This window comes from Rhea americana, unplaced genomic scaffold (genome assembly GCF_003343005.1).
Source record: "Rhea americana isolate MKP2758 unplaced genomic scaffold, rheAme1 scaffold_167, whole genome shotgun sequence".
Taxonomy (NCBI): Eukaryota; Metazoa; Chordata; class Aves; order Rheiformes; family Rheidae; genus Rhea; species Rhea americana.
The window spans coordinates 673,650-685,548 of NW_028185783.1; positions in this window are offsets into that span (position 1 = coordinate 673,650).

Genomic DNA, 11,899 nt, shown 5'->3' on the forward strand with positions numbered 1-11,899 from the left:
AGCAGCAGATATTTTGGTTCAATTTGAAATTAGCTCTAAAATCTTAAGTGGGGACACTGAATACTGAATATGCAGCTGAACTGCTAATGGCTTATTTTCCTTGCATTTACCTCTTGTTATCTTTCTGTATCTCTACAGTAGAGAGCCGAACTACTGGTAATTCTATTGCTTGCTGTGAAATTATTGTTGTAGTTGTGGGCATGAACTGTCTACACATTTTAATCAGCAACGTTAACAAAATCTTTCATTTAAATATTTAAACTAAGGACGGGAAGTTGTTTAGAAATATGGTTATAAAGTTTGTGTGTCTTTATCTGCACAAAAGCTTTATGAGGGAGCCTGCTTATCCAAGGGTATTTTTGCATTCTTTGTATAAACCATTTCAGATCAAATGCAATAAACATCAATTTATGTAGCAAGGAGTTTGTCCTAGCTCCTCTAGTTACTGGTCTAAGGACAGATTCTCAGCAGTAGTTCACAATCATTTTAAGTTAAATGTTAATCATTTTAAGATAAATCTCTTGAGGATCATGGATGCAAACTTAACCTGGAAAATGCACTTTCATACTGCACTGCTGGCTGTTACCATATATCTGTTCTAGGGCAGGCAACCTTCTTGTTGAAATACAGTAAAYGTCAGTAGGTGTTAAGTTTCTTTGTACCATGTATGGGAACAGATGCTTCAGACTGGGGTCCAAACACATTTCCTACTTGCTTAAATATAGTTATCTGAATACTCAGCTTGGATGTGGGAGACATGAATCTAAGCAGTCTTTAAATACATGACCATTCTCTCTCGAATCACTGGCACAGAAACAATGTTTCCCTCATTTTTGCTCTCTCTGTAAATGTAGGCCATGAAACCAGAGGTGTTGGAGCGTCTCCCACCTCACARCATTGTGTTTCCTCTTGGTTGGGACCACAGTTCCTCAAGAAGAAATCTGGGACAAGGACTCCAACTGCAGAAGGAATGGATTAAATGGAGACATCAGCACCAGGCTCTTCCTTCAGATGTATTTTTGAAAGAAACAGGTAGCTTGGGAAATATCTGTCTTACAGACATAGGAAATTTTAGATGTCCTTAACAGTTTGAATGTAGTAGGCCAGAGGGACAACAAACTCCTGGATCACTTTAGGGCTTTGGCACAGTGTATCTGAGATTAGTGTATCACGGTATTTACAGTAGCAGACCTTAGAATTTTTCACGAGGAAACATCTAGGCTTTTTTACTGAATCTATGATTAGATTAAGTCCAGGCTGATGTTTTTAATGTTGTGTTTTGGTCTTGGGCATCTAAAGTATACAAAATCTCAGTTCAAACACCTCAATATTTATAACTGAGTTTGTATATTGGATCTCATAGCTTTTTGCCTTCAGYGCTATTGCTTTTAGGAAGTTGTTCTCTGCAAAGTCTTCAGAGACAGCAGTAGTTCTCCTATCCTTTACTAGCCATTTAGAATAGAGTGGGTAAACATTCTTCCATTACACACAGAATTATGCAACTCTGACAGTGTAACATAAAAAGGAATATTTATTTACATGCATTTCTGCATATATGAACACAGGCATAAAACATTACAGGAATCATTGTCTTTGCCAGCTAAGTGACCTAGGAAAGAGCCACCTTTCTACTATGTACTTAAATTTTGCTGTTTCTTTTATTTACTTACATTTTTTTAGTGCTCCATTCCTTATTCTATAGCATCTAAACCTTATCTTCATCTGTAGATGGCTTCATGCATCCTCTGCTTTATTCCTATACATACTAAAGTGTAAGTAAAGCTAATCTGTACTTTTCACTTCTATTGACAATGCAAAGATACTTAAAATACTTGTTATATYTAATTTGAGTTCAAAAGCTACTTTAAGTAGGCTGGGAAATACACCTTTTAAGCCAGCTTCTCTAACTTCTAAGCAGAACTACACATTCTTGCATAAAAAAGCTGTGTTTCAATTCCTCACTTTGTGGTCAGGACACTACTGAGGTCAAACATCTAGCCTCTGAACAGCAGATTATACAACAGCATATACCCGTTCTAATTCTGAACACATATTTACTTTTTTTAAAAAAAGGGCTGTCAATTATTAGAAGCTAAGGTGTTCACTGTCTTCACTTACAGTTAAATACACCTGTTGTAAAGTCTATTTATCACACACAAACACCACAACTCCTGCTCTTATGAYTCATTTCTAACTGGACTAGAAAAATTACAGTGCAAATACGTACATAACAAAATTCAGTTTGTGATGATTAAGATCGAGCCAGGCCACAGCTTGCTAACTCAAAACCTGAAAAAGTGTGGGAGTAAAAGGCAAAAGAGAAAAGTCTTTTGCACACTACCCTGCCGTCACAACAATTAATCACAATTAATTGCCGTCACAATTAATTGGACAGTACAATGCTTTCTTTACCAGTGGATACATGCCTCCAACTGGCACTGCAACACAAAATCTTTGCCAAAATCTCAGGTGCCCTTCTCTCCACAGACGGGTCCATCTGGTTACCAAGCACACCTTACACATTGCTTTGATAACAGCTTTTCATTAGTGGGTATCAGAATATGTATGAATAATAATACTGCAGTTCCAGAAAGAAGGGTCGGGGGGGAAGCTAATGATAGCCTTACGCTAGTTTTGGCTGAGTTAGGGAATAAAACTACCTTGCATTAACCAAATAATCAAACTATTTGCTTGCCATGTTTTAGAATTTATTTATCCAAAGCCATTATCTAATCTAAAATTCTGATCTGCTATTCAGCCATCTGCAGTCAGATTTTCAACTATTAGGCACTACAAATATATTTAATAATGAAACAAACTTTAAATATTGGCATTTCCCCCTTATTTTTTAAGAGATACACAGAATAAGAAAATAAACTCTTTTTTTTATGCACAATTTTCCCACTGAAGGCAGTAATCTCTTAACTCTCACTCTGAGAATATAAAAAATGCTTTAATATCATGATGTACAAGTAATATAGTCTTGCTATTAACCTAGAAAGAGGCACTCCCTGGCAAAAGGGTGCATAGCACACCAGAGTTCAATCAACTACTATCTTCCATAGTCTTTTAAAAGTAAGTATAGAATACACATATGATTGTGCACAGGTAAATATCCAACATGTTGCATTCTCACTAATAATCTGAGTCCTGTTCCAGACCCAGTGAGTAATYAATGGCTTGGCCTATGCCTATAACAACTTGTTGCCAAGCCACCAGATAGTGGAGCCAATCATCTAAAAGTTGCCCATACAATACATGTGTGCATCCCACCTTATCCATATTAAGGAAACTGCAGATACAGTTTAACACTTGGTAAAGTTTGTTTTCTTCTTAGCCAGAATCAAAGAAAAAGTATAGGCTTAAAGTTTTGAAATGCTTTCTTTTCAACTCTTCAAAAGTAGTTCCTTTTTTGTAAGGGTAAGGTTAAATTTAAATATGTCTATGACACAGTGTAAAAATAAAACTTACAGAAGCAAGCCAAATTTTGCTTCAACTGCAGCAGGTTTCTGCAGATGCAGCAGCAAATCTTGGACTATTCTTCTGTTTACTACAGAAGCTGGAGGAAAAACAAGTAATTTACCAACTAGTAAGACGAAAGGAAGAAACCAGCAATTGTTCTGRAAGTGGACTATATTAATCCTGTAAGTACATTAAAAAGCAAATGCCACTGCATGAATCTTTCTAAAACTGTGATTTATGTTCTTTAAAATGTTCCTCTCATTATATAAATGATTTCTGTATGTCCTAAAGTTATTATTTATATAATATATTTATTTGCCTGTAGTCTSAGATAAGATAAAGTCAAATGGAACTATTATCTTCCCTAAATAAAATAGCTCCTTCACAATAATTGTTTTATCATTTATTTAATGTGGGCATCTCATCCGTCCTCTGCAGATCAAAACAAGAATAAACAAGCAATGAGGCTACAGTTTAGAATATCCAAATTAAAAGCACACTTGTTAAGGAATGGATTTGGGTTACTTCATACTTCCTCTTCAACTTTCTCATTGCAGTATGGGCAAGTCTGTTTCTTGCCAACAATGCACCAACCACAAATACAGAATTCATGAAACCTGTTATCAAGCATATTACTAAGGAATCTTTCAAATATAAACAAGGAGCAGTGCATGTCTGCAAGCCTAGTCAAATCATCAACTGATAATTTTAAAGACTGATTATGGCTACTGCCATCTATTTTATAACTGAGCAGTTTCCAACAGTCTTCAAATGGCTTAAAATATTTAGAATTATTTTAAAGTTGAATCCAATGCCCTGAACATACAGACCAATATCTGTATTCTCCAGCACACAAGCTGTCAGGAAACTTCTATGAACTGCGTAAGAGACTGATTAATAACAATACTACAGAGCATATGCTATACCTTTCCTTTTGGTTTCTGAAACACAAAATGTTTAGTTGTTTGGTAACCCTCAGTATCAGACACCAGGCCAGGTTTTAGGCTAGGTATATGTTACCTTTCAAGAAGAGTTCTACATCTGCTCTTAAAACTACCCACAAAACACTACAGCAGGAACCCTTTGCAGAGTCTTAAATTACCAGACCTGACCAGTGGGTCAGCCTGCCCCATGGGTTAGCACGTGGTGGTTTAATATACTGCCAGGAACACCCGGAGAGGCTGAACACAACGCACCTGGAAGGCAGAGCTAGGCATGGAATAGCAGGGTAATGGCATTCTTACATTGTCTATCAGAAAGCTGTGTGGACTCAGGTTGTGCCACAGAAGCAAAATGTATTTCACACTCCTATTTTCACTTCTGTGCTATGCTGTTTCTTAATCTGTTTTTTGTTCCTTTTCTCTTGGTATTTATTGCTGTTATTATTATTTCTAATGTAGAAGAAAAGAAGAGAAAACAACAGTTCCCTGATTACATGTAAAGGATATACACAAATACAGGACAGCTGGTAGGTATTTTCAGTGATCCCTTCTTCATTTACATCCACAAATATATTCTGCCACAGATTGCACAGATGTCACTGGACAAAGTTCTTGTTGTATGCCACTGATACTGTAAAACTGTCACGATCAAGTTTACAGGAAAAAAAAGGACAAAGAATAACAAAATAATCATTGCTTAGAGTCAAGCACACAAGAGTCAAACACCATTTAAATGACATCAAATATAGGGACAGCATGAAAATGGCTACAGTTATCTTATTTCACTAGTGTCAAAATGCACAGAATTACCAAGATACGGGTACAATCTTACTGTTGATGAAATGTCAGCAACCGTGACCTTKATTTTAAGTAACTAAGATACATAACATAATTGTGCTGAAATCATCACCTCATGTGGAAAGGGAAGATAAGAACTATGAAACGGGAGAGACAATAAGACTTTCACAGACTTTGGGGAAGTAAGAAGCATTGTCTCCCTGCAGCAATAGAAGAATTTTGTAGTCAAACTAAAATTCATAATGTCTTCAGTCTTGATTCCGTCATAAAACCACAAAAGAAAATGTGGGTGAGTCTGTTCTTGCCCCAAAATCCAGAATAAAATAACAACAAGACTTCTACTCCAGTTAACTCTTGCTTCCTTCCAACAGGATGTCTAATTTTATTTTTTATTTTTTTGCAACAAGCACTTTCATGCTTGATGTATCAATACGCTTGAAGGCAAACAATGTTAAGAGAAGGCTATGTACCGTTTTTGGAGCTGCAGTTACTGAACTTTGTAGAGACAAGCTGACACATTTTCATAATCCTAAGAGGTAATGTCCCTTTTAAAGAAACATTAAGTTTTTCTAGCTGAAAGTGCTCACTATTCTCCCGAATACAAGTTCCTTAGGACAAAATATTTGCTAAATTGAAGCAAGCAGTATTTTATCTATGTTGGCAGAGCCTGCAAAAATGCTACTATTTATTGTCATCTATCTGAGACTGTGTTACAGGCTTTGAGAGATTGCAACCTGGCTACCAAATGCTCATAAAACTGGAGCTTCATAGGTGACATCAAAAAGGGCTTGTAATTTCTGTTGTAGCAAGGCACAAGGCAACAAAACAGAGTTTAAAATAGAGTTGGCAAATTTTGCAATTRCCTTTCTAAAATACACTAGTGAGGGAAGATAGTTGTTTAAACAAATTACCCCAATAGAATGAAGCTTACAGTATTGGTTAAACAAGGCTGTTAAATTTCTGCCAGGAATTTTCCAAAAGAGTTATGTACTTTTGGGTGAATCAACTATACAATGTATGGGCAATAAATCTGATGCTTAAAGGGATAGCTGATTTACGTATCTGCAGTACCTCCAAGAAGTGTTGGACTTAGAGCAGATGCATTGTGTAGTTGATCTACATGCTCTTGAGGAATGTCTGGAATTTCTGGTTGTATGCCTCAAACACAGTTCCAGCACAGTAGCTCTGACTGGACTGCTAGTCAGCCAGAAATCCTGGACATACACACACACACACAAAAATCAAATTCTACTCACACAAAAATTCTAGCTGGATTAAGAGGGTAGAGCTAGAATCATCTGGATAGCCTTTGGCAACAGCTAAAATAAAGAGAGAACTCCCTAATAATATGACAGAGTTATAAAGAGAGAAATCATAATTACTAGAAAGAATTGTAATGTGTTTTTGATATGGCCATGCTTATCTATTTTTAATCCTTTACCTTCAGTTTTTGTATGTATCACCTCCTTCGGGAATGTAGATGAAGGATTGAAGATTTACTCAGCAGTTCAATTAAGGGATTAAATGAATGAACACACTGACCATCCACTGACCACTGAAATTTCAGACCAGCTATGCAACAATAAAAAACTCAAGAAGAAAACCTGTAACTACATAACCTAAACCAGATTTTATATATATTGAGGTGCGTGCAGAAGAGCTCAAGCTTCAGTGGAACAATTTCATCGCAAGCAAAGAGAAACTTACAGAAGAGGAAATCATAACAGAGACAAATCCCAGTTTTTCTAAACATACCTACCTAAAGAATAAATTCAATGGTAAATCCATGGGCCTGGATGGGATGCACCCACAGGTACTGAGGGAGCTGGTGGATGTTGTTGCCAGGCTGCTCTCCATCATCTTTGAAAGGTCCTGGAGAACTGGAGAGGTGCCTGAGGACTGGAAGAAAGCCAGTGTCACTCCAGTCTTCTAAAAGGGCAAGAAGGAGGACCCAGGCAACTATAGGCCTCACCTCCATCCCTGGAAAGGTGATGGAACAGCTCATTCTGGATGTCATCTCCAGACATATGGAGGAAAAGACGGTGATCAGGAGTAGCCAGCATGGATTCACCAATGGGAAATCCTGCTTAACCAATCTGCTAGCCTTCTATGATGGAGTGACTGGCTGGGTAGATGAGGGGAGAGCAGTGGACATTGTGTACCTGGACTTCAGCAAGGCTTTTGACACTGTCTCCCATAACATCCTCCTGGATAAGCTCTGGAAGTGTGGGTGAGACRAGTGGACAGTGAGGTGGATTGAGAACTGGCTGAAAGGCAGAGCTCAGAGAGTTGTCATCAGTGGTGTGGAGTCCAGTTGGAAGCCCGTGGCTAGAGGCATCCCCCAGGGCTCAGTACTGGGTCCCACCCTGTTCAACTTATTCATCAATGACCTGGATGAGGGSACAGAGTGCCTCCTCAGCAAGTTTGCTGATGATACCAAGCTGGGAGGAGTGGCTGAYACACCTGAAGGCTGTGCTGCCATTCAGGGAGACCTGGACAGGCTGGAGAGTTGGGCAGAGAGGAACCTCATGAGGTTCAACAAGGGCAAGTGCAGAGTCCTGCACCTAGAGAACAATAACCCTAGGCACCAGTACAAGCTGGGGGCTGACCTTCTGGAGAGCAGCTCTGCAGAGAAGGACTTGGGAGTGCTGGTGGATGACAAGTTGACCATGAGCCAGCAATGTGCCCTTGTGGCCAAGACAATGCTATCCTGGGGTGCATTAGGAAGACTGTTGCCAGCAGGTCAAGGGAGGTGATCCTGCCCCTCTACTCAGCCCTGGGGAGGCCTCATCTCGAGTACTGTGTCCAGTTCTGGGCTCTCTCTGGGACAAGAGAGATATGGAGCTACTGGAGAGAGTCCAGCATAGGGCTACAAAGATGATCAGAGGGCTGAAGCATCTGCCCTGTGAGGACCGGCTGCGAGAGCTGGGCCTCTTCAGCCTGGGGAAGAGCAGACTGAGGGGGGGGATCTTATCAATGTGTACAAGTACCTGAAGGGAGGGTGTCAAGSGGACGGGGACAAACACTTTTCAGTTGTCCCAGGTGACAGRACAAGAGGCAMTGGGCAGAAATTGAAGCACAGGAAGTTCCGCCTGACCRTGAGGGGGAATTTCTTCTCTGTGARAGTGACAGAGCACTGGACCAGGTTGCCCAGAGAAGTTGTGGAGTCTCCTTCTCTGGAGATCTTCAAGATCCGCCTGGCTGCAGCCCTGTCTAACATGCTCTAGGTGACCCTGCTGAGCAGGGAGGTTGGACTAGATGATCTCCAGAGGTCCCTTCTAACATTACTGGTTCTATGATTCTATGATTCTATGAAATATGGTAAACATTATGGCTAACTAACCCACAAATCCAATTGCATAACTCAATCTACAGATCAAAGGAACCACTTGTATACCAACCTGTGGATAAGAGAAAAGGCAGCCTTGGGTATGCAGCAGGGTGTCACAAAATGCCAATTACATACACAGCTTCTACCAAAATAATTGTATAAAGCAGTTTTAAGCTGATGTATTTCCTTCTTATCTAAAGGTGACTAAAAAAAATGTATAATGCAGAGGCAAATGGAATGTTAAACTTTTGTATCATTTTGCTTCAGTCTTCAGAAGAAATGTTGACTGTGAACAGTTTGCTGACATAATTAAAACTATCACCCAGGAATTGTGGAAGAGGGGACACAGGCCAAAACAGYGCAACAGGAAAAAGACAACTGAAGTAAGTTAGATATATTCAATTCAGTAGATCACTAATGAAATTTACCTAAAATACTTAAAAGTTAGCAGAAGCAATCTCTGAACTGTTAATAATCTGTGTTTAAGACCACAGGGTAGAGAGGTATAGTTTCAGAAGACTGGAGAAAGACGACTATATGCCTCCATAGGTGAATAGAGATAGCTTTAAGAAATAAATTCAGACTATCCAATATACATTCCTCTCTGGGCTCAAGAACACCTGGGATGACTGTTACTGCTAAGAGTGTGCAGACTGAAAAAAACAAGATAGAATGGATGGAATAAACTTAACTTTAATTCTTTTTCATTMACATGTCATGTCTGATAAACACTGGTTTAGTGGTATTTATAATTCACACTGCAGTAATAAGATTTCTTTAAATTCAACTGCTATTGGCCCTTTTTGTAATATGAAAAATTTTGTTACAAGGGTATTCTTATTTGCTCTTCTCCACCTCTAGATTTTCTTTAAGAAACCAAACCAAATCCAACCCAACCCAACTCCACCCCACCCCACCCCAAACCCACCCCAACCAAACAAAAAAGATATACCATGTTGTTCTTCCTGAGAGAGGCTTGCAGGTTGCTCTGAAAGTGATGTAACTGGTAATAACAGAAAACATTCCCCACACGGACAGAAATCTCCACTAGTAAAGTTTGATGGTGAAATAAGGAGGAACAACCCATGTCTGCAGCGGTGTGACTAACCATTGGTAAAATTGAAACAGCCATTTCAAAGTAATGACATCCTAAAATTCCACTTTGTACGATTACTTTTGATAAAAATATTGAAAATTTGTAAAACTTGTACAAAAAATATAACTTGTACAGCATTGGACACACTAGCGTCTTTAGTCCCAGAATAATGATTTCTGTCTGTCTTACATATTTATCTGGTAAATAGTGATTAATCCCAGTTCTAGGAAACTGTTTATAACACCAAGATACAGCTCATCAGATTCACACACCYTATCCTCAAAAGCTAAGCTATCTATTGATATAATTCTACTGTATCAGCCAGTCAGGTTTGCTTTCTAAATCAAGTTACCTATGGAGGCAATGGCAGTGCTAAAACTTTCAGAGCAACTTTCTGAGATTAGTGGAGGCAATTTGGCCTACAAGCCTTAGAGCTGCTCTAACTAACCTCCAGAGAAAGGTGTAACATTTGGCTTCTTTAATTTGGGATTGAGCTCAGTTACATGGCCATGCTACTGAAAATTTTCTTAAAATCCCTTTCTACACAAGGAAATGCTGTTGCTTAAACTCTTAAATCTTTTCTGTAAATAAAATTAAATCAAATATAATGATGTATATTTGCTCAAGTCTCCTTTTAAGTTTGCCTAAAGTAATGAAATATTCTATTTCACACCTTTTGCAGTAAGCAAACATCTGAAATCCACTGAATAGACAAATGCCCTGTAATGTCAACTCTGTCCATTACACACATTAATAAACCATGGATTTGGGGTTGTAGAAGCCTGATGGTGACTAAGATAAAGCAAGAATGACTCTAATATGCATTTATACAGTTAGCTCCTGTGTCTTTGCAATAAGGCTACTAAAATGAAAAAAAAAAAATCTGAGGGGAGAAGGATTTATAGTTTACCTACAATTTGCAGGGATGTTTTTTTAAAACAAATGAAAACAATAAGCCATCTAGATGAAGAAGTTATTCCTGCGGAAAATGAATCTATTTTCCAAACCCCAAAATAAAATTCTGAAGCAATGAGTGTTACTCCCAGTGAAGCCTATTTTGCCATAGATTTCAGTTGAGGCAGGACTAGATTGTTCCTCTTGGCCTAAGAAAAATATGTAAATGCTGGAGGAAAAAAAAAAAACACTAAAAAGTCAGAAAGCACGCAATTGTTGTGAAAACTGGTATTTCACAATATACATTTGAATAAATTAAAACAAATAAACACATGTTAAAGATAGCCACACACCATCATTAGATCACATCATTGGCACATACTTCTCCACACTCGGCTTTAAGGGCTACATTATCCGAGGCTGCCACAGGCTCCCTGTTGCCTGTCTTCCCACTGTCCAGCATGTGTGTGTGGGGGAGTTGTTTGTATTTTTTAATAGGCTGAGAGTCTAAATTCAAGAGGTAGAGCCATAACGGGATGGGCATTCATCTTCAGTAAGGTAGCTACTTTCTAATACAAATCTATAACTGAGCTTTGTTATGATGTAAGCCGCAAAATAAAGTTCACATTAATTTTAAAATGGTATCACAACCTTCCCTCAGAGAATTCTACAAACAACAGATCAGTTGGTATATATTATTTGCAGTAATTGGCTAAAAGTACTTTATTGATTTTTAAGTCTGTCACACTGTTAATTTTAATACTAATAGCCTCTACATGAGCTGTATGAATATTTTGACATGAAAATGAGGACAAAGATATGAAACTAGTCATAGAGATGAACAGCCTAGTATTATTGATTTATTATTAATATTGGAAGGTCACCATCTGGACAATTGCATAAAATAACACATCTGCATTGCTGCTAAATGGAAGCTTTAACATCTGGGTCATATTATTTAAAATTTTCCTCATCCACCCATCATAGCAAGAGGAATTTCCTGACAAATCAGATTGCTGCCCAAAGGTAAAATGTTTTTCTCATTACCGTACTTTAAATGAGCTCAAAAAAGACCTAGAAGTGAAGTCAGCATCAGCATCAGAGACAACTTTCCCATTTTCYAATTATGCAAATTAGACAGGTCAGACAAGCACCAACCGAAAAATGTACATCTGTACTCTGCCTCACTCACAATGTTCACCCTAATCTGCATGAATAAAAATACACATCACAAGCAAACTCAGCAGAACAGCATTATTCTACTATCCTTTCCATCTTACAGCATGTGGTGAAAACCGCATGCAGAAGAAAATAACCGTGTAATAATTAGATCTATTGTGACAGACTGACCTTACCAGAACTTCTTAACTTGGCAAT